Source organism: Salvelinus sp. IW2-2015, linkage group LG1, assembly GCF_002910315.2.
Source record: "Salvelinus sp. IW2-2015 linkage group LG1, ASM291031v2, whole genome shotgun sequence".
NCBI classification, from domain to species: Eukaryota; Metazoa; Chordata; class Actinopteri; order Salmoniformes; family Salmonidae; genus Salvelinus; species Salvelinus sp. IW2-2015.
This window is the reverse complement of record NC_036838.1, coordinates 21,373,746-21,398,628: the sequence shown is the minus strand read 5'-3', so window position 1 is coordinate 21,398,628 and position 24,883 is coordinate 21,373,746. Positions and strand designations below refer to the sequence as shown.

The 24,883-nt window shown below is 43.3% G+C and overlaps 1 pseudogene; it reads right to left on the bottom strand.

Moving 5' to 3' along the window:
• Positions 1–2,418: 2,418 nt before the first annotated feature.
• On the bottom strand, positions 2,419–24,275 carry LOC139027027 (zinc finger CCCH domain-containing protein 11A-like; annotated as a pseudogene).
• Between the last annotated feature and the right edge of the window lie 608 nt (positions 24,276–24,883).

The following is a 24,883-nucleotide window of genomic DNA, read 5'->3' as shown; positions in this document are numbered from 1 at the left end:
TCACACTGAGATGTAGCCGCGGCTTCAAGCCACTTGTAATGAGTGAGCTGGGAAGCACCATGGGTCCATAGGAATTCCTAGGTATAACCAATCAAACATCAATAGAGCACACAGATTGTATTATCAACATATTACTTACTGGTACACATTGTGATTCTGTATTATTTCATTGTTATTATTAAGGTACGTTTCATTCTATCACACCCACACTGTTTCCCCCCCACTCAATCGCAACAAACAAACCGCCTGCACGTTGAGTTKAATAACTACCGTCAGATGTATGGTTCAGTAGCCTAAAGAGTAATATGAGAAGAATGCAATCGCTGAATTTATGTAGATATTCTAAACTGAGAGTTTTGATGAATTGCAATGTAGTAACTGTCACGCCCTGACCTTAGAGATCCTTTTTATGTCTCTATTTTGGTTTGGTCAGGGTGTGAGTTGCGGTGGGTATTCTATGTTCTATTATTTGCATTTCTATGTTTTGGCCGGGTAGGTTTCTCAATCAGGGACAGCTGTCTATCGTTGTCTTTGATTGAGAACCATACTTAGGTATCCCTTTTTCCACCTGTCTTTGTGGCACATAGCCTTAAGCTTCACGGTTTGTTTTGTATTGTTTATTGTTTTTGTCTGCATTTCCAATTAAAAAGGAATATGTACACTCACCACGCTGCGCTTTGGTCCACTTCCTTCAACAGCCGTGACAGTAACAGGTCCATGTAGAATAAACAACACTTTACATAATACCATAGAGGCAGCGTTTCACTAATATAACAATGTGCACCTTTCAACTTTAATTGTCATTCCCAGCTTATACAGATACTGTGCCTATTTGCATTTTGTCTGGTGGTAACGGGGCTACCTTGGCATGTCAGASGGGTCATACCTTCCTGTGTGGTGTCCCGTATACAACAGGAGTTTGCTGATCCTGGTGTAGAATACACAGGGTTTCTCCCTCCACATATTGATTGATGCCATTCAATTCAATCATTAAAAAAAAAGACAATACAAGTAAAAGTTGTGTTGAGTAAAAATGTTAAGTGCCAGGTCTCTCTCCATTCAGAGAGGTCAGTATCAAGCCGGCCTGTCAGTCAGGACTCCATCACATCATCTTGCAAGTCTCCAAGTGCTGGCTCCATAGATGCATCTGTGAACACATACACACCCGACACCGTTCTATTACTAAATGGCAMTTAGGATAGGTGATATCTGACAAACAAACATAAACTGTGTTGAAGTCTCACCAACAGGTCAGACTAAACCTACCCAATTCTGGTCTCCCAGGCGATGACCGTTGGTGAGCAGGCAAGAGGTAAGGCTGGAGGTAAGGTCTTTGCCAGCACCCCTATGATGGGCAGGGCGGCGTAGATCAGCTCCTTCAACAAAAATACTGGTCGGTCACACACAAACACAGAGCACTGATTACGTTATCAATGATGGTTATGGATTCTATTTCAGATATCATGATATGTGAAGTGAACTAGAATGGTAAACGCAGTGAWCAGGCTGGATCCACCAGGCTCGGTTATGAAGGTGAATTGGGCCAAAACCCAAAACTGTTTTGACACCAACCTGATTCAAGTGTCCTCCCCATTCCATTTATAGGAATGCTCACATCGGGGGCATGTCGGAGTGATGCTGAGGGTCCCCTTGCTGGTCTTCTCTATGTTGCATGTTCAGCTGCAAACTGGACATCTCTCGAACAATTGCAGCAGGCAATCCCCATAAACAATGTACTTCTTTTGAGGTGGTGTTGACTGGGAGGGCCTGTGACAGGGTGATACAATAGACAAATTGCATTTTGTTATAAAGGACAAAGCTTTTTGATAATGCACTTCACTACTTGTATCTGTTGGTCCCATGTTTCATGAGCTGAAATAGAAGATCCCAGAAATGTTCCATACGCACAAAAATATTATTTCTCTCAAATGTTGTGCATAAATTTGTTACATCCCTGTTACTGAGCATTTCTAAGATCATCCATCCACCTGACAGGTGTGGTATATCAAGAAGCTGATTAAACAGCATGATCTTTACACAGGTGKACCTTGTGCTGGGGACAATAAAAGGCCACTCCAAATTGTGCAGTTTTGTCATCCAACACAATGCCACAGATGTCTCAAGTTTTGATGGAGTGTACAATTGGCATGCTGACTTCAGGAATGTGCACATGAGCTGTTGCCAGAGAATTTAATGTTAATTTCTCTACCATAAGCCGCCTCCAACATCTTTTTWGAAATTTTGGCAGTACATCCAACCGGCCTCACAACCGCAGACCATGTGTAACCATGCCAGCCCAGGACCTCCACATCTAGCTTATTCACCTGCAGGATGGTCTGAGACCAGCCACTTGGACGGCTGATGAAATTGTGGGTATGCACAACTGAAGAATTTCTGGACAAACGGTCAGAAACCAMCTCAGGGAAGCTCAACGGCGTGCTCGTCGTCCTCACAGGGGTCTTGACCTGACAGCAGTTTGGCGTCGTAACAGACTTCAGTGGGCAAATGCTCACCTTCGATGGCCACTGGCACATTGGAGCAGATGAATCCTGGTTTCAAATGTCACGGGCAGATGGCAAACAGCATGTATGGCGTCGAGTAGGCGAGTGGTTTGCTGATGTCAACYTAATGAACAGAGTGCCCCATGGTGGTGGTCAGTTATGGTATGGGCAGGCATAAGCTACAGACAACAAATGTCAATGTCAATTTTAATGCGCAGAGATACCATGAAGAAATCCTGACGCCCATTGTCATACCACTCATCCACCGCCATCACCTCATGTTTCATCATGATAATGCATGGCCCCATGTCGCAAGGATCTGTAGATAATTCCTGGAAGCTGAAAATGTCCCAGTTCTTCTTTGGCCTCCAAACTCACCAGACTTGTACCCCCATTGACCCTTTTTTACAATGCTCTGGATCGTGTACGACAGCATGTTCTAATTCCCGGCAATATCCAGCAACTTCTCACAGCCATTGAAGAGGAGTGTGACAAATTTCCACAGGCCACAATGAACAGCCTGATCTACTCGAATGAAATGTATCGCGCTGCATGAGGCAAATGGAGGTCACATAAGATACGGACTGGTTTTCTGATCCACGCCCCTACTTTAAAAAACAATATATATATATATATACAGTGCATTCGGAAAGTATTCAGATCCCTTGACTTTTTCCACATTTTGTTATGTTACAGTCTTATTCTAAAATTGATTAAATACACTGCTCAAAAAAATAAAGGGAACACTTAAACAACACAATGTAACTCCAAGTCAATCACACTTCTGTGAAAGCAAAACTTCACTTCAGAGAAGCAACACTGATCATGACAAGTAAATTCACATGCTGTTGTGCAAAGGACATAGACTCCAACAGGTGAAATATAGCCAATTAGCAAAACACCCCCAAATAAAGATGTTCTGCAGTGGTAAGACCACAACCACTTCTCAGTCCTATAGATCTATCCCTGGCTGATGTTTTGGTCACTGTGAATGCTGGCGTGTCATTCAGACTCCTAGTGGTCCAGCAGAGACGGATGTCTACAACCCAGTCACAAGGGCTCAGAGTAGTGTCAGCTCATCCAGGGATCGGCAACATCAATGCATCGTGCCGCAACAGCAAGTATCGGTGTCTGGCCAGCGTAGTGTCCAAGAGCATGAGGCGGCTTACGAGGAAGACCAGGCCAGTACATCAGGAGACTGGCAGAGGGCGTAGGAGCAGCAGGACCGCTACCCCGCCTTTGTGCAAGGAGGAGCACGCCAGAGCCCTGCCAAAATGACCTCCAGCAGGCCACAAATGTGCATGTCTGCTCAAACGGTCAGAAACAGACTCCAGAGGGTGGTATGAGGCCCGACGTCCACAGGTGGGGTTGTGCTTACAGCCCAACACCGTGCAGACGTTTGGCATTCCAGAGAACACAAGATTGGCAAATTCGCCACTGGCCCTGTGCTCTTCACAGATGAAAGAGGTTCACACTGAGCACGTGACAGACGTGACAGATCTGGAGACGCCGTGGAGAACGTTCTGCTGCCTGCAACATCCTCCAGCATGACCGGTTTGCGGTGGTCAGTCATGGTGGGGGTGGCATTTCTTTTGGGGGCCGCACACCCTCCATGTGCTCGCCAGATGTATCCTGACTGCCATTAGGTACGAATGAGATCCTCAGACCCCTGTGAACCATATGCTGTGCGGTGGCCCTGGTTCCTCCTAATGCAAGACAATCTAGACCTATGTGCTGAGATGTGTCAGCAGTTCCTGCAAGAGGAAGGCATTATGCTATGGACTGGCCCGCCCGTTCCCCAGACCGAATCCAATTGAGCACATTGGGCATCATGTCTCGCTCCATCCACCACAGACTGTCCAGGAGTCCGCCCACCTCATCAGGAGCATGCCCAGCGTTGTAGGGAGGTCATACAGCACTGGAGGCCACACACACTACAGAGCCTCATTTTGACTTGTTTTAAGGACATACATCAAAGTTGATCACCCTGATAGTGTGGTTTTCCACTTTAATTTTGAGTGTGACTCCAAATCCAGACCTCCATGGGTTGATACATTTGATTTCCATTGATAATTTTTGTGTGATTTTGTTGTCAGCACATTCAACTATGTAAAGAAAAAAGTATTTAATAAGAATATTTCATTCATTCAGATCTAGGATGTGTTATTTTAGTGTTCCCTTTATTTTTTTGAGCAGTGTAGTTTTTCCCCCTCATCAATCTACACACAATAACCCATCATTTCAAAGCAAAAACAGTTTAGACATTTATGCAAATCTATTAAAAATAGAAAACGGAAATATCACATTTACATAAGTATTCAGACCCTTTATTCAGTACTTTGTTGAAGCTCCTGTGACAGCGATTACAGCCTTGAGTCTTCTTGGGTATGACGCTACAAGCTTGACACACTTGCATTTGGGGAGTTTCTCCCATTCTTCTCTGCAGATCCTCTCCAGCTCTGTCAAGTTGGATAGGGAGTGTTGCTGCACAACTATTTCCAGGTCTCTCCAGAGATGTTTGATCGGGTTCAAGTCCGGGCTCTGGCTGGACCACTCAAGGACATTCAGAGACTTGTCCCGAAGCCACTGCTGCATTTTCTTGGCTGTGTGCTTAGGGTCATTGTCCTGTTGGAAGGTGAACCTTCGCCCCAGACTGAGGTCCTGAGCGCTCTGGAGCAGGTTTTCTTCAATGATCTCTGTACTTGTACGTCAGCCATGGAAAAGTAGAGCCCACAGTCCTTGGTAGCGGAGCACGTCGGTGGCACTGTGTTATCCTAAATGCGGGTGAAGAAGGTGTTTAGATTGTCTGGAAGCAAGACGTCGGGGTCCGCGCCGTGGCTGTTTTTTTCCCCTTTGTAGTCTGTGATTGTCTGTAGACCCTGCCACATACGTCTTGTGTCTGAGCCGTTGAATTGCGAATCCACTTTGTCTCTATACTGACGTTTTGCCTATTTGATTGCCTTATGGAGGGAATAGCTACACTGTTTGTATTTGGCATATTCCCAGTCACCTTGCCATGGTTAAATGCGGTGGTTCGCGCTTTCAGTTTTGCGTGAATGCTGCCATCTATCCACAGTTTGTGGTTAGGGTAGGTTTTAATAGTCACAGTGGATACAACATCTCCTATACACTTCCTGATAAACTCAGTCTCCGTATCAGTGTATTCGTCAATGTTATTCTCGGAGGCTACCCGGAACATATCCGCGTGATCAAAACGATCTTGAAGCGTGGATTCCGATTGGTCAGACCAGCGTTGAATAGTCCTTAGCACGGGTARTTCCTGTTTTAGTTTCTGCCTATTGGAAGGGAGGAGCAGAATGGAGTCGTGATCGTGATTGCAGAAGGGAGGGCGGGGTAGGGCCTTGAAGGCATCCCAGAAGTTGGAGTGTTTTAGCAGCGCGAGTACTACAGTCAATGTGTTGATAGAACTTCGGTAGCGTTTTCCAAAAATGTTCTTTGTTAAAATCCCCAGCTACAATAAATGCAGCCTCAGGATATGTGGTTTCCAGTTTGCATAAAGTCCAGTGAATTTCTTTGAGGGCCGTCGCGGTATTGGCTTGAAGGGGAATATACACGGTTGTGACTATAACCAAAGAGAATTTTCTTGGGAGGTAATACGGTCGGCATTTGATTGTGAGGTATTCTAGGTAGGGTGAACAAAAGGACTCGAGTTCCTGTATGTTATCACAATCACACAATGAGTAGTTAATCATGAAACATACACCCCCGCCCATCTTCCCGGAGAGATATTTAATCCTGTCTGCGCGTTGAACTGAGAACRGAACTGGCTGTACGCACTCAGACAGTATATCCTGAGAYAGCCATCCCTGACGTCTCTCTGGAAGGAAATCCTCGCACTGAGCACATCTACTTTATTTATCCAGAGACTGAACATTAGCGAGTAATATACTCGGAAGTGATGGGTGGTGTGTGCYCCTCCTGAGTCAGACTAGAAGTCTACTCCGAATACATCTTTTTCCGCCGGCTGTGTTTTGGGTCAGCCTCTGGAATCAGTTCAATTGCCCTGGGGGGTACGAACAAAGGATTAGATTCAGGAAAGTKGCATTCCTGCTGGTAATGCTGGTGAATTACCYCCGCTCTGATATCCAAAAGTTCTGGGCTAATAATGTAAGAAATAACACATAGAAAAACAAAATACTGCAAAGTTGCCAAGTGGCTAGAAGCACGGCTGTCCGATCTATCGGCGCGATTTTCTTCATGTGATTTTCCTCTAACGTTGTTAGCTAAGTTACACCAGAGAGGTCATTATATTCCAGTATCTCTGGTTATACTCACCACCACTGGTCATTGTACACCAAGCTAAAGTTACTAGTGCAGACTTGAGGACCGATAAACTCCAACCACCTATTCCTCATTGTAGGGTCCTTCGGCAGGGCATGCAAACTATATCAATTTGGCTGTGGAGGCATGGTCAATCCGCATAGGGTCTGTGATCCTTTGAACACATTGGGGGCAATGAAACAACAGAGCCCCTTTCAATGAAGGGAAGCAAAGTGGGCGGAGGGGCGAATTGCACGTGGAGCTTGGCAAAAGGGGGCATGATTTGTTGACATACTTGCAATCCAAACCCAACTTTAATTTACTCGTTGTGACGTACTGAGGTTCCAAATTCCATTTTAGACGAGACTGACTTTACACTTTGTAGTAAATTTTGACAATATAATACATGTTTATTACTCATATCTATGCCACATAGGCCATTTTCAAAGGGATTAGTTGCATTTTAGGGGAAGTTGCTCTCTAAGGTTATTGGGGGAGGATAAGCTGATCCTATATCTGTATATAGAGAAAACGTCACCCCGGAGCCTCTTTCTCCCTAGAAGAGCCTCCTTTGTCACACGATACTTTTATTACGAGGTGTGGGATCCCAAAGTGGAGGAAGACTTAGAGGTAATTTTAAGTTTCTCTTACAATGTTCTTGCATCATTCAAGAACGAAAAAGAAAGGCGTCAAACTTGGAGTTAGAAAACCTAGAGTTGTCAATCCTAGACTTCACAGTTCTGATTTTTATATTGCAATGTCATTTCAAGGCGATATACTGTATGACTTGAATGCCAATTAAATGAAAAATTAAGAAACAAAGCCGTCAAAGTTAAAAAGACTGTGCAGTTCACAAACGATTCATTCTCTTTAAACAACGATTCATTCTCTTTTAACCTCCTGGAGTCAATTGACGCATGGGTGACGCACAGGTTTTGTTGAGACCAGTGCCATCAAATAATAAAAAATAAAAAAGTCAAAACAACTATTAAATATTAAAGACAGAGTAAAAACAATAACATCTAAAAATGTCAAATACAATGCATTTTTTTATTGAAGAAATAGAAAATAATAGAAAAATGTAATAGAAAAATAAGTCCTCCAGCCCCCTCTAATGATATGTTGTAGCAACCCCAGTCTCTACTCAGTTGGCATGGGGCAGATAGATGGTAGAGCTAGTTGGGGATATTCAGTAACATAAAAACATACRTTTCCCCAAAGTAAATGAGAAGTTCTGCTGGTGGTAGGTTGAAGTTCAATTGTTATTTAGTTCTCGTGGTTGACTGAGGGTTGGTGTTCCGGGGGTCATTTGAAATCCTACTGGTGATGATGAACGTAGGCTTTACTCTAGAACAAGGGTAGGTCCAAGGTTGTGAACGGGGTATCAGGTGATGAACATAAGCCAGTGGAGGCTCCTCAGAGGAGGAAAGGGAGGACCTCAGTGATTTTCAGAAAAATCTCAATTGTAAAACGTTTAAAAAGTTAACCTTTTTAGATAAAACTATACTAAATATAATCATGTCATCAAATAATTGATTAAAACATGCTATTTTGKAATTAAGGTCTACAGTAGCCTCAACAGCACTCTGTAGGGTAGCACCACGGTGTAGCCGGAGGACAGCTAGCTTCCGTCTTCCTCTGGGTACATTGACTTCAATACAAAACCTATGAGGCTCATGGTTCTCACCCACTTCCATAGACTTACACAGTAATTATGACAACTTTCGGAGGACGTCCTTCAATCAGAGCTCTTGCAGCATGAACTGACATGTTGTCCACCCAATCAACGGAACAGATACAGAATCTAGTACTGAAAGCATAAGATACAGCTAGCTGCACTGCATGAAGGAAAAGCAAGCAAAATGAAGGAGAAGCAAGATAGAGATTGAATTTTTTCACTTACAGTGCATTCGGAAAGTATTCAGACCCCTTGAATTTACCACATTTTGTTACGTTACAGCCTTATTCTAAAATGGATGAAATCGTTTTCCCCCCCTCATCAATCTACACTCAATACCCCAAAATGACAAAGCAAAAACTGAAAATATCATATTTACATAAGTATTCTGACCCTTTACTCTGTACTTTGTTGAAGCACCTTTTACAGCGATTGCTGCACAGCTATTTTCAGGGCCTTGGTCATTGAGGTGACCAACAACCCGATAGTCACTCTGACAGCGCTCCAGAGTTCCTCTGTGGAGATGGGAGAGCYTTCTAGAAGATCAACCGTCTCTGCAGCACTCCACCAATCAGGCCTTTATGGAYGTGTGGTCAGACGGAAGCCACTCCTCAGTAAAAGGCACATGACAGCCCACTTGGAGTTTGCCAAAAGTCACCTAAAGGACTCTCAGACCATGAGAAATTAGATTTTCTGGTCTGATGAAACCAGACCAGAAAACCAGACTTTGGCCTGAATGCCAAGCATCATGTCTGGAGGAAACCTGACACCATCCCTACGGTGAAGGACGGTGGTGGCAGCATCATGCTGTGGGGATGTTTTTCAGCGGCAGGGACTGGGAGACTAGTCAGGATCAAGGGAAAGATGAACGGAGCAAAGCACAGAGAGCTCCTTGATGAAAACCTGCTCCAGAGCGCTCAGGACCTCAGACTGGGGCGAAGGTTCACCTTCCAACAAGACAACGACCCTAAGCAGACAGCCAAGACAACGCAGGAGTGGCTTCGGGACAAGTCTCTGAATGTCATTGAGTGGCCCAGCCAGAGTCCGGACTTGAACCAGATCAAACATCTCTGAAAAGACCTGAAAATAGCTGTTCAGCGACGCTCCCCATCCAACCTGACAGAGCTTGAGAAGATATGCAAAGAAGAATGGAAGAAACTCCCRCAATACTGGTGTGCTAAGCTTGTAGCGTCATACTCAAGAAGATTCGAGGCTGTAATCACTGCCAAAGGTGCTTCAACAAAGTACTGAGTACAGGGACTGAATACTTATATAAATGTGATATTTAAGTTCCATAAAAATATAAAATAAAGTTTTTGCCCTGGGTTATTTTATGTAGATTGATGAGGCAAAAATACTTTTTAATCCATTTTAGAAGAAGGCTGTAACGTAACAAAATGTGGAAAAATGTCAAGGGGTCTGAATACTTTCCCGAATGCACTGTATTAGTGTGTAGCCCAGACTGTTTGGACGCTACAGACAGAAGTTAGCAGATTTGCTGTACTGACTTCAGACGAGTGCCAAGATGCTTATAGGGGTCGTAGATCAATAGTTTGTAGACCAAACCGTTCGGCCGCTACAGGCGATTTTGTGAGAAGACCAATTTTCGGGATGTCTCATGGTCTGACAAACACTGCTCTAGCTCTGTCACCTTTCATAGGTGACAGAGTGTTACATAGGTGGATGCGGTGGATTGAGACACATCCATTGTAAAAAAAAATATCTCTCTAGATTAAATTGACAGATRTTTATGGGGATTTTTGGATTATGCTAATTTGATTTCCACGGAGGCATGGACATCGACCTTGGGGCGGGTTAAACAAGTACAGGAACGTTTTGAGACAATTTTCTCTGCAGACATATACCTTTAGCTTCAGTAGCTTGCCCAGGGGATTTCTTCTGGGCTCGAGCTTGAGCCTTCTCAACCGGAGCCTCATCCACAGAGGGTCCAGGGGAGGCTGCTGCTGTTAAGGAAGCCTTTTTTGGGTGACTGGCACTTCCCGTGGAGCCTCTCTTCCTCTTGCCTGGGGCAGTGCTGGAGCTCCTGGGGCTGAGGGATGGTGGGTCTGCCTCTGCCTGCCTCAGTGGAGAGCCCTGCTGGAGGGAGGCACAGAGAATAGTGGGGGCTACCTTGGGTTTGAGAGTGATGTGCTGACAGAGGGGGACCTTGGATGCCTGAGCGGGTGCCTCCAGTGTGATGAGGGGGGCAAGTACGTGGRCGGTGGGTTGACCGTCACTATGACAGAGGGCATACTCTTCTCCTTCTGGAGGGCGGGGTCTGTGGGCTGTTTCTGTGCAGATTCTGCCTCAGTGGAGCCCTCTGGTTGGCTGATGGAGGCCTGCTCTTTCCAGCAGCTGTGGCCTGCGAAGCCTCTTCTCACGCATGATCTTCTCAAAGGTCTTCACCTTCACACTGGCACCAGATACAGCATCGCTCCGACAGTTAGCAAGGCAGGCCTAAAGACAACAGGACCACAGATTCAGTGATTATGGGTCCAATGCAGCCATTGTTATCATTGTTATATCAAACCATTTCTGGGTAACAATTAAGTATCTTCCTGAGAATGTTTTCAATTAAAATTGTCAAAAAGAAACAAAAATGCCTTCCTAATAATTTTGCTAAGACTATCTGGGAGTGGTCTGAGTAGTGAGGGGAAAACTAAAAACTAGCTGTTATTGACATAGTTGACCAAAAAGAAAGACTTCCAAACCTAACTCATGTATCGCCTGGTGACATCACCATGCAGTCCAAAACTCCATCTCACCAAAACAGGCTGAAATTTCAGACYGCCTTTTCAAACATCTCTTACACTGAAAGGGCATTGTCATAATTTTCACAATTTCAATGTATTATTTCAACTTCACAGTGTGGAAAACATMAGGAACACCTGCTCTTTCCATGACGTAGACTGACCAGGTGAATCTAGGTAAAAGCTATGATACCTTATTGATGTCACTTGTTAAATCCACTTCAATCATTGTAGATGAGGGGAGAAGACAGGTTAAAGAAGGATTTTTAAGCCTTGAGACAGAGGGTGAATGGACAAGACCAAAGATTTAAGTGCCTTTGAACGGGTACGGTAATAGGTGCCAGGCACCCCGGTTTAAGCTGCTGGGTTTTTCACGCTCAACAGTTTTCCGTGTGTATCAAGAATGGTCCACCACCAATTGGAGTCAACGTGGTCCAACATCTCATAATGATGAGTGAGAAAGTTAGACCCACAAATATCATACCCCCCCCATTTGCCCCAATACTTTTGGTCCCCTAAAATGGGGGGACTATGTACAAAAAGTGCTGTAATTTCTAAACAGTTCACCCGATATTGATGAAAATACCCTCAAAATGAAGTAAAAGTCTGCACTTTAACCTCATAGCCATTGTATCATTTCAAATCCAAAGTTCTGGAGTACAGAGCCAAAACAACAAACACATCATCAATGTCCCAATACTTTCTGAGCTCACTGTATATATTTTCAGAAATGATGGTAAATGTGCTTTTATTGTTTAAAGGAATTATGAAAGAGATTGGTGTGTTTTTTCTCTAAGGTACGCATAAGCAAATATTAAATGTAATTCATCATCAATCATTCGTTTTTGGCCGTAGTGCACAAATTACCATGAGAAGTTTGTTGATGCGCAGTATGCATGGCTTCTTGGCTCCTCCCTATTTTCCCATTGGACGCCTCCTGTCCCTGGGCCTGCATCCTGGCAGCCTCCCTGTGGATCTCCTCCAGGGTTTTCACCTTCACTCCTCCCACAGGAGGGCCCCTGCGGCTGGGCATGTCTAGGTGGGTGGGTCCCTGGGAGTTACCTGGAGTTGCTTCCATAGCCGGCTGCTTGGCCTTCAAGAGGCTGGGAATAGGCCCCTGGTCCTCATCCAGCTTATTGGCAAGGGAGATCACAGAGGTCTTCACATTGAAGGCTTTTCGCAAGTTTGCTGGTGGTGCCTTTCTTTGGGGCATTGGTAGAGGTGGTTGTATCAGGGACTGAAGTGAGAGGGTCGTCCCCCTGACCCTGTGCCTGTCCCAAGGACTTAGCCACCTRCTCCTGACTGATCTCCTCCAGGGTTTTTATGCAGATAACTTCAGATGCCCTAGTCTCGCTGTTGATCTCAACTGAGGGAGAGGTTAGTTAGAGTTAAAAGACAATAATACATTTTATTCAACATATTGAAAAAAAAGAGATAACGTTTCAATGTAGATTATATGAGCCACTCGAAGCTAAACAGGATAATAAGCAAAAAAATCTAGAATTAGAATGACTAAAGAACTTTTTGAGAGAAATTGCAGGACATTACTGAATGTTTTTGGGATGTGTTCCTCCCAACAGGTCCAAAGGCAGGGGTACAGTCCCTGCCCCAGGATTCTATATTGGCCACTCGAGACACAGCCTCGAGTCAGAAAAACTTTGAGGGGATTGCTCTGTCTTTTAAATACAACCCTGTTTTGTCACTGAGTTACTGAAAAATGAAGCAGCCAAATGGTATTTCCTAAAATAATTGAAAAATTAAGTATTTCCAAACAATATCAATATGATTAATACCTCCCTATATAATTTTAACCTAGCGCTCAAATCACCTTGAAGGGTTGCTCCATTGTTCCTTTGAGCTGGGTATCTTTGAGCTGGGTATCTTTGAGCTGGGTATCTTTGAGCTGTAGCTTTGTGCTGGTTATCTTTGAGCTGGTTATCTTTGAGCTGGTTATCTTTGAGCTGGGTATCTTTGAGCTGTAGCTTTGTGCTGGGTATCTTTGAGCTGGGTATCTTTGAGCTGTAGCTTTGTGCTGGATATCTTTGAACTGGGTATCTTTGAGCTGTAGCTTTGTGCTGGGTATCTTTGAGCTGTAGCTTTGTGATGGGTATCTTTGAGCTGGGTATCTTTGAGCTGTAGCTTTGTGCTGGATATCTTTGAGCTGGGTATCTTTGAGCTGTAGCTTTGTCCTGGATATCTTTGAGCTGGGTATCTTTGAGCTGTAGCTTTGTGCTGGGTATCTTTCCGCTTTACAGCTCCTTCCTGCACTATGGACTATTTGCTACTTAATTAATGTGGCTTTTAATTGTTGTTAATATTATATTTCTCTCTACATTGTTTGGTCTTCCGTTTTAGTCATGTAAAGTGTTGTGTGACCTTTGTAAATTGCACTTTAAATAAACTTGACATGACAGTAAGTACACTACATAGGAATTAAAGTGTCTTGGTGTGTTTCTTACCATCTTCGTCCTCATCATCATCTGCTCGGTTGATGACCACAGGCAGGTTTGTGGGTCTGGGAACATTCACCTGAGTCTCTGCATTGAGGACCCCACGGAGCAGTGGATTGGCTGGGTTGGGGATTGGGACAGAGACAAGAGGGACAGAATTCTCATGAGGCTCATCCTCATTCTTTTAGGGACAAATCTGAGTTACAAAACCATCCAGTTCAGTAACTACAGATAATCTCTGGTTCTGATGAAGGTTCATAAGTGAGCCCAAATATGTTATTTATCTCAATCCTGAATGTACAAAGCTGAGTGTACAAAACATTAGGAACACCTCCCTAATATTGAGTTGCACCCCCTTTTGCCCTCAAAACAGTCTGTATTCGCCGGGGCATGGACTCTACAAGCTGTCGAAAGCTTCCCACAGGGATGCTGGCCAACCATGTTGACTCCAATGCTTCCCTTGATGCTAAGGAGATAAAGATCAGTAAGCTAATGGTGTCTTGGTCAGGATCGGCCTCTAGAGAGCGACTGCTCACTTTTGTTGGGTGGTACATATTGGCCTTCTATGAAGTGGGGTTTGTCATGGTGGAAGGCACAGTGCGGCTTCTGGCAGCCAGCAGGCTGGGTCTCAAAGTAACATGCAATCTCCTTTCTATAGTATTTTTCTACAAGAAGAAAAGAGAGAGAGAGAGGGCAGGTCAAAACATGTAGCAACACTGTGACAGCTAATTTAAAGCTAGAATCCTTATTTGCTACATACATTTTTGGACTTATAAATGTATGATATATACCCATTGATCGTTGAAGTATATAACTTATAAATGCCTCATGAGCTTACTTCAACTGTCGTGCCCCATCAGAACCCAAAATATAAGCTTGTTTTACTCCAATGTTTGTAAACAATGTATATGTAAACAAACACTGTGTATACTCAAAACGTAGGTAAAACTATACTTTTGGTCTGTCCTTGCGTCCATAGTTKTGTGTATGAATTTGAGAGTGGTTACATTTCTCCAGGCCTATCCCTCAACCTTTTTACCAAAACAGAGGCGGGGTACCCTTTGTTATTTTTTCAATGAAGGATTCTSAATTTTTAAGAAAATAATTCCGGAACTTTCAATAAATTCCATGGTTTTCCCGAAATCATAGTTGGAGGATTCCCGGAATCAGGAGGGAATAAGCAGGAAACGCTGAATCCTCCAACCAGGATTTTTGGAAAACCAGGGAATGTATTGAAAGTTCCCGGAATTTTTCAACCCTAGAATTTTGTTGAATAAGACAAAACAGCCCAAAATGTCCCACTCGACATTTCCGGAACAGAGCTACAGCCCATGAACCTGGTTTTAAGACATGGTCTTTCTCTACCCCTCTATAATGGCCACTTGAGACACGCACAGCCTCGAGTTGGCAACGCTTTAACGGGATATTCCTGAAATGCTTATTTGTTTGGGTTTACAAAGGAAATGATTAACAAATATAGTCCCTGAAAGAGAGAGTGTGCCCTATCCTTACCTTGATCTGCATGTGGCAGAACACGGAGACCTGTTGGGAGCAGCGTCTCTCCTGCCACAGGCTGGAGACGAAATGACTGCCCTTGGCGGCTTCACAGTGTCTGAAGGGGCAGCTGTCACCCCGCACCAGGAGACACAGACACAACAAAGTCAATACAGAGTACTGACTTATACCTCATGTGCATACCTCCAAAACTGTGACWGTGTCACTGTGTGATACTATTACAATAGAACACGTTGCTGTTAATGCCCTTATCGCCCTACCTTAGCGCATGTGGTGTTGAGGAAGAAATAGCAGTCAGCTCCATGGTTAGTCAAGTTCCGAGCTTGTTGATTGGATTCACTTCCAATCAATGTTCCCTTCACAGCCAATAGGACACATCCTGGGCTGGCAACAAGGAAACAAGTGAGCCATGGTCATTTCTCTGGTGTGAATGGATTCCATTTCTTCACTATGGTGGGAAAAGAACTGAACAGAGTTGAATTCGAATTCCTTTGTGGTCTATTGTGAAATACGTCCGTGACAGATTGGTGAATATGTAATAGTGGGCCTGTGTATTCCATAGTCCCAGTCGGTTTTCACGTAATAATAAGGAATTCCCATCGACCACTCCGAAAAATTGGGGGAAACCAACATTATTTCCTATTGACCCCCATTGTAAAAGAGGCAACTTTGTCGTCGATTTTTTTGTTATACAGAAATAACAACCACTCAGGGATTTCACCATGAGGCCAATGGTGACTTTAAAACAGTTGCAGAGTTTAAATGGCTGTGATAGGAGAAAACTGAGGATGGATCAACAACATGGTAGTTACTCCACAATACTAACCTAAAAGACAGTGAAAATAAGTAAGCTTGAACAGAATACAAATATTCCAAAATATGTATCCTGTTTGCAATAAGGAACGAAAGTAAAACTGCTAAAAATGTGGCAAAGGAATTAATTGTATGTCCAGAATACAAAGCGTTATGTTTGGGGCAAATCCAACACAACACATCACTGAGTACTGCTTTCCAGTTCTACAGCTACACCATCGAGAGCATCCTGACTGGTTGCATCACTGCCTGGTATGGCAACTGCTCGGACTCAGAGGGTAGTGCGTACGGCCCAATACATCACTGGGGCCAAGCTTCTTGCCATCCAGGACCTCTATATCAGGTGGTGTCAGAGGAAGGCCCTAAAAATTGTCAAAGACTCCAGCCACCCTAGTCATACACTGTTCTCTCTGCTACCGCACAGATWGTGGTAGCGGAGCGCCAAGTCTAGGTCCAAAAGGCTTCTCAACATCTTCTACCCCCAAGCCATAAGACTCCTGAACAGCTAATCAAATGGCTACCCAGACTATCTGCATTTCCCCCCCTTCCCTTTTTACGCTGCTGCTCTTCTCTGTTTATTATCTATGCATAGTCACTTTAACTCTACCTATATGTACAAATTTCCTCAATTACCTCGACTAACCGGTGCCCCCACACATTGACTCTGTACCGGTACCCCCTGCATATAGCCTCGCTATTGTTATTTTACTGCTGCTCTTTAATTATTTGTTACTTTATTTCTTGTATTGTTTATTTATTTATTTATTTTTCTTCTTAAAACTGCATTGTTGGTTAAGGGCTTGTAAGTAAGCATTTCACTATATGTTGTCTTCAGCACATGTGACAAATAAAATTTGGTTTGATTTGAATTGAAGAATTGAATTTGAATTTCAAATTAAATTGGAATTGACCCCAATGCTGATTSTCATAATTTGTCTGAAATATAGCCTGCTTCAAGTTCCCACAACCAATCTATGTTTACCATTATATCGGTTCAGAACTAGAGTTCTTCTAGACAAATGTTTGGTGTCAGTTAGACCGTGGATGCGGCACAAGGCAGATACAGAAGGCAGGAGCAGGCTAACTACAGTATGTGACACCCTGCTTGCCCTGTTAGTTATTGTTTAAAGGTGTCATACGCGTTATACAGATTCACTCTTTCTGCATCAACAAATGATACATGATTGAACCACAAGCCCTTTACAATGCAAGATGGGGAATTACCTGAGGATGTTTGAAAAAACTACAATTCTGTTCATTTCCATTAAAGAAATATCTTTACCCAAGTATTTCACTATCAAATAATCATAAAATGTGCAGATGTTAAATACACAAGGGATTGTTTTTCCAAGAGAAAAACGTGAAAAGAAAAGGACAGAGTAAAAACAATACAATATAAATACATTAAATATATTTTTTTTATTGAAGAAATTGAAAAGAATAGAAAATTAGAATAGAAAATAAGCCCTCCAGTCCCCTCTGTTGACATGTTGTAGCAACCCCAATCTCTCCTCAGATGGCATGGGCAGATAGACAATGGAGGTGGTTGGGGATTTTCAGTAACAWAAAATCGTATTTTCACCAAAAATAAATGAGGAAATGTGTCAAATCAARCCTCCTCTGCGGCAGTGATAGGTGATGCCCTGCAAGTTGCACTGGAGGTACAGTAAGTTGAAGTTCAACAGTTTTTTAGTTCTGGTGGTTGACTGAGGGTTGATGGTTAGTTATGGTGGTCACTTGAAATCCTACTGGTCAAATAAATAAACAAATATTTGTCACATGCTTCATAGACACAGGTGTAGACTAACAGTGAAATGCATACTTACGGATGCTTTTCCAACAATGCAGCGTTAAAGAGACGGGGGAAAAAAATACAATTAGTGACACGAGGAATAAATACACAGTGAAAAACMAATAAAAATAATCWGTAAAAATAACATGGCTAAATATACAGTGGCAAGAAAAAGTTGGAAATACATGGATTTCTGCATAAATTGGTCATGAAATTTGATCTGATCTTCATCTAGGTCACAACAACAGACAAACACGGTCTGCTTAAACTAATAACACACAAACAATTATATGTTTTCCATGTCTTTGTTGAACACACCGTGTAAACATTCACAGTGCAGGGTGGAAAAAGTATGTGAACACTTGGATTTAATAACTGGCTGACCCTCCTTTGGCAGCAATAACCTCAACCAAACATTTTATGTAGTTGCGGATCAGACCTGCACAACAGTCAGGAGGAATTTTGGACCGTTCCTTTACAAAACTGTTTCAGTTCAGCAATATTCTCGGGATGTRTGGTGTGAACTGCTCTTTAGAGGTCATGCCACAGCATCTCAATCGGGTTGAGGTCAGGACTCTGACTGGGCCAATCCAGAAGGTGTATTTCTTCTGTTGAAGCCATTCTGTTGTTGATTTACTTCCGTGTTGGGTCGTTGTCCTGTTGCATCACCCAACTTCTGTTGAGCTTCAATTGGCAGACAGGCAGTCTAACATTTGTCTGCAAAATGTCTTGATAAACTTGGGAATTCATTTATCRGTCGATGATAGCAAGCTGTCCAGGCCCTGACGCAGCAAAGCAGCCCCAAACCATGATGCTCCCTCCACCATACTTTACAGTTGGGATGAGGTTTTGATGTTGGTGTGCTGTGCCTTTTTACTCCACACAGAGTGTTGTGTGTTCCTTCCAAACAACTCAACTGTAGTTTCATTTGTCCACAGAATATTTTGCCAGTAGCGCTGTGGAACATCCAGGTGCACTTTTGCAAACTTCAGACGTGCAGCAAAGTTTTTTTTGGACAGCAGTGGCTTCTTCCGTGGTGTCCTCCCATGAACACCATTCTTGTTTAGTGTTTAACGTATCGTAGACTCATCAACAGAGATTTAAGCATGTTCCAAAGATTTCTGTAAGTTTTTAGCTGACACTCTATGATTCTTCTTAAACTCATTGAGCATTCTGCGCTGTGCTCTTGCAATCATCTTTGCAGGACGGCCTTTCCTTGGGAGAGTAGCAACAGTGCTGAACTTTCCCCATTTATGGACAATTTGTCTTACCGTGGACTGATGCACATCAAGTCTTTTAGAGATACTTTTGTAACCCTTTCCAGCTTTATGCAAGTCAACAATTCTTAAGCTTAGGTCTTCTGAGATTTCTTTTTTTCAAGGCATGGTTCACATCAGGCAATGCTTCTTCTGAACAGCAAACTCAAATTTTGTGAGTGTTTTTTATAGGGCAAGGCAGCTCTAACCAATATCTCCAATCTCATCTCATTGATTGGACTCCGGGTAACCAGACTCTTGACTCCAATTAGCTTTTGGAGAAGTCACGCKCTGACCTTAGAGAGCCTTTTCATGTCTCTATTTGGTTTGGTCAGGGTGTGATTTGGGTGAGCATTCTATGTTCTTTATTTCTATGTTTTGTGTTTCTATGTTTTGGCCGGGTATGGTTCTGAATCAGGGCCAGCTGTCTATCGTTGTCTCTGACTGGGAATCATACTTAGGCAGCCTGTTTTGCCACCTTAGGTTGTGGGGTGTTGTTTTTTGTTAGCTCTGTGTAGCCTTCAGAACGTGACGTTCGTTGTTGTTTTGTTGTTTTGTTTGGTGTTCGGATTTAATAAAGAAGCATGAACACGTACAACGCTGCACCTTGGTCCACTTCTTCCGACGAGGGTTACAGGAGAAGTCATTAGCCTAGGGGTTCACATACTTTTTCCAACCTACACTGTGAATGTTTAAATTATGTATTCAATATAGACAAGAAAAATACAATAATTTGTGCATTATTAGCTTAAGCACACTATGTTTGTCTATTATTGTGACAGATGAAAATCWGATCAAATTTGATGACCAATTTATCCAGACATCCAGGTAATTCCAAAGGGTTCACATACTTTTTCTTGCCACTGTATAGTGAGCAGAAAATAATGTGGTGTGTGCATAGATGTGGTGTGTGCATAGAGTCAGTGCAAGAGAGTTGGTGCAAAAAAGGGTCCAGGTAGCCTTTTGATTAGCTATTTAGAAGTCTTGTTTTTAAGTCTTATGGCTTGGGGGTAGAAGCTGTTCAGTGTCCTGTTGGTTCCAGACTTGGTGCATTGGTACCGCTCACCATGTGGTAGCAGAGAGAACAGTCTGTGGCTTGGGTGGCTGAATTTTTTTTTTTTTTAAATGTGGGTCTTCCTATGACACCACCTGCTATAGAGATCCTGGATGGCAGGGAGCTCAGCCCCAGTGATGTACTGGGCCATATGCACTACCCTCTGTAGCGCCTTGCCACACCTCTGTGGGACTATGCAGGTCTCTGGGTCTGCTGTGGTGGAGGCAGGCTGGGTGACAGGGACTGCTTGGAGCTGCTCTCTCAGGGGGCTAGAGCTGGGGCCAGGCCCAGGAACAGTGGGAACTCCTGGGAACCACCAGGCTCATCTGGGCTTACAAACCAGAATGTTATCAACACAGCAGCATACCACCCTGCATCCCACTGCTGGCTTACCTCTGAAGCTAAGCAGGGTTGATCTGCTGGGAGAACACATGCTGCTGGAAGTGGTGTTGGAGGGCCAGTAAGAGGCACTCTGTCTTCTGGTCTAAAAAAATATCCCAATGTCCCAGGGCAGTGATTGGGGACATTGCCCTGTGTAGAGTGCCGTCTTTCAGATYGGACGTTAAACTGGTGACCTGACTCTCTGTGGTCACTAAAGATCCCATGGCACTTATCGTAAGAGTAGSGGTGTTAACCCTGGTGCCCTGGCTAAATTCCTAATCTGMCCCTCATACCATCATGGCCATCTAATCATCCCCAGCTTCCAATTGGCTCATTCATCCCCCTTCCTCTCCCRTGTAACTATTCCCCAGGTCTTGTTGTAAATGAGAARGTGTTCTCAGTTAACTTACCTGGTAAAATAAGGGTWAAATAAATAAACYGGTTATAATAACAGCGGTATTACCACACAGATTACTGTTACATTGCTACTTACTAATGCTATGGGTATTATCAAGTACATCACAAAGGAATCCCTATGCTGAGAGAGCGAGCGAACGTTCAGACCGACCTCTTTCCATTTGCAGGGCGGCTCCCGCAGTAGCTGTGGAGGTGCTTTTGAGGTGTGTGTTGTTGACTGCAGCGTCCGCAGATCTGTCTGCTGCTTTCGTTTTCCTGCCCTTCTGGCCGGGCTTCACCTCGGCAGCCAGTTTCATCAGCTTGGGCCTCACTGAAATACAACAGCACACAGGAGGTCAGACTACAAATTTGGAGTTGATCTTCAGTGAAGTGATAATGCCCGAGAAGCCAGTGTTTGGAGGATATATTAGCACCGTTGTTGTTAGGCCTGAGACGAAGTCGATATTTTCATTAAAACWTATATTTGTATGAATTTATTCATACTTTTCCATCCTTCCACAAGATATAGTCCCGACACAAATGTAGGGTTACTACCCAAGCCGGCTGGTCGTTCGTTCTATCGGTTCGGTTGCTAGAGACGCGACCCAGTCGTTCAGTCTTTTTGTCCTATATCTATGGACARGACCCAGTCGTTTGTTCTAATTGTTCCATTGCCATACTGGCTGGCAACATTCTTATCCCTTGCTAGCTATCCAACTGCGGCTAACAGTAATGTCAAAAAGTGCAGKCAGAATAACAGCAAAGTAGCTGCATTTTCATTRYTTTAAGCTGTTTCCTTGTGACATTTATTTGCACACATCCATAACAATTAGCTAATGAGGCATGACTTCGCCTGGCATAGAACATGTGATCACTCGTCAGGACACTGTTGTTCAGAGGAGCTAGCCAACAACACAGCTAACACAATCACTTCAAACTGAAGCTGGAAAGAKTGCAAACTAGCTGCACTTCGTTTCGTTTTCGCTTTTTTCAATTGACATTTCTTTGTTTAAATCCATAAAAATTATGTCCGCTGATTCATGATTTTGGTTGGCTGAGACACGCTGCCTGCCTTTCTGTCTCGTCCTGACTCGCGACACGTTCACTACTATGGGACAGCTGGAGATCGAWTTTGAATATCTAAACAACGTTGCAAATGTCGGAGATAGACAGCAAGGTTCATACAAATCAGGATTAGACCCACCRGTTGTATAATTACTTGCATGCTCTTCTCAACAGTACAGTATGCAGACTGATGTTGTGCAAGGTCACTGATTGTTTGGTGAACATACTGTAACATTGAACAAAAATTCCATGACAGCATGTGTTAAGTCAATTTTGAATTTGAAGTAAAAAATAAATAAAAAACATGTATATCTTTGCTAGGCAAAGCATTTTGTATTTTGACGTTTAAAATCAAAGATAAGACGTTTTGTGGTTGAAATTGCAGTGTATTTAGTTGGAGAAATTTGACATGAGCTAGCAGCCAGAGGGGTTACATCAGGACAAACAAAAAACWATTGCAGACAGCAGTGCAATCTCTTTTATTTATTTTACCAGGTTAGTCTTGTTGAGATAAAAAAAAATCTCCTTTTCAAGAGAGACCATGGACCAAGAGCATCAACACATACGTTTCAGACAAACAGGCACATGACATCAACCAGACGATGATACATCATTACAATAAGCAGCACGCCAGTAGCAAACATGTACGAGCAAGAAAAACATCTGAGTGCGAATACATCAAGCATTATTAGAGCCTGGAATAAATCACAGGGCCATTACAGTATCAGAAATACTTCAAGCAAAATGACTAATGACTTCGGGTGACAACTAGAAACAGCTACATGCCTCAACAACCTGTTAATCTATTTGTCTTTTAAACTCCTCCAGGGACACTGGGTCCTYTAGTTTTAGGTTGGCTTGGAGGGATTTCCAAGGCTAGGGGAGTAATGAAGAAAAAAAAATCCATGCTCTGATGCTAGGAACTGMTAGCATGAAACGGGATTGGGATCTYAGCTTGTATGTGTTTTCKTATGGAGCTAAAATAGAGAAAAMAAAAAACTGTACAATTCCAGTATTTGTATAACCCTTGTGATTGCTTAGCTGTGGGMGTTATCCAATCAGGCTCAAGTCCTCTGTTTTCCTCAAGCTCATAAAAGATAGTGTTTCACGTGGGTGATTGCTGAAAGGCCAGACTATTTGGCTTGACAATGACAATTGAGCAGACAAAAGCACAAACAGATCTGGGACCAGGCTACTTTGCGTGGGTTTTTGCTAAACAAGTTCAGGAGAGAYCATTGAGAGATGTTTACCTTTAATATCTTGCTCAGGGGATTTCTTCTGGGCTCCATCTTGAGCCWTCTCAACCGGATCCTTATCCACAGAGGGTCCAGGGGAGGCTGCTGCTGTTAAGGCAGCCTTTTTTAGGAGGACTGGCACTTCCCGTGGAGCCTCTCTTCCTCTTACCTARGGAGATAAAGATCAGTAAGCTAATGGTGACTTGGCTTGGTCACAATCTGTCTCTTCAGAGAGACTACTCACGTTTGTTGGGCGGGATGTGTAAGGCATCTATGGAGCAGGGTTTCTTGTGTTGGAAGGCACAGTGAGAATTCGGAGTCTCAAAGTAACGCGCAATCTCCTTCCTGTTTTTCTACAAGAGCCGAAGAGGCAGAGAGAGGGAGAGAGAGAGTCAGATTTTTTTTTTTTTTACTGTCAAAATTAACTACAAAGTGTAAATAGGATAATTTTGGTCATGAGGTCAGTCTCTTCCAAAACAGAGTTTTGTGAGACTTATGGTCGTGACACAATGTAAATGAAGGTTGGGTTTGTTTCAACCCTGCCCACATGCCCACAGTCGGCAGCACACAGGTAATCATCAATTCGGAGTGCAGCTGCAAGCGGCCCAATCGTAATGTCGGTGGTAAATGCGGGTTAATGAAGGATATCCCTATAAGGCTAGTCAGGGACTATCTGTAAATTACTAAATGTACATGGAACAATATGCAAAAATTCCAATGGCTCCAAATTTCAATGACTTAAAAACAGTTCTGTAGCGATGTTTGTGCAGGCCCAATATACAGTATTATCACTGCATGTTGGCTATGCTTGAATTGTCTTGCCAATATTGTTGTTCTCAGACCATTTTGAAATTATATATTTTTGAAAATTAGAATATGATCACACTGGTAATAGATAATATGTTGTATTACTTGAGGCACAGCTGAGTGAGCATAATCACTTGCTTTTTCTTACTGGACTAATGGCCTGCATCTGATGGTCAGTCTGAGGGGAGGGAAGGAAGCAGTGGTGAGGCTGCCTCTCACCCAACTCACCGTCCCTCTGCTCTCCCTCCCTCCACTGGGAAAAGGGGCCAGTCTTCCAGCTGATGGCGAGGTTGCACTGCATTATTTCTGCCTCATGCACCAATTCATTCCGCTAATAATAACAACGCAAGCTTATGGGAACACTTTGCTACACTCATTCATTGCAGCTGCAGTGCTGGTTGAGGCGTGAGTGGAATAACGCTTATTTTATGGCTTTTAAAAGTGTGGAACAAAGTGTTGACAGTGCTGAGTAACAACATGAACTTACTCATACAAACACCAGCTTTTCGCTTTATTRGTCGAGTCTCTCTCTAGTCAGAGTTTTAAACGTTTTGAAATCTCACGGTATGAACTTTGCTGTGAGTTRGAGGSTTCTTTTTACTTTACTTTTTCTTTTTAGGCTCTGGCTTGAGGAAACTGTGCAGACATGATAATCTGAGCWATCTGATTGGCCAGTGGTAGGCCTATAGGTGAAATTAATTTGCTCTCTGGGCACATTAAATAATTTTAAATGGGAACACTTTGCATTCGCAACCCTAGGGCTGCTGAATCAAGTGCACTTACCGCCAACAGCGCAAAACTAATAACAAAAAATGGCCACTTGCTGTTGTGTTCAGTAATGATCACTGGAATCTGCAAGTGTTTTGGACAAAATGAGCATTGAAGCAAATGTACACTCGACGTCCAAAC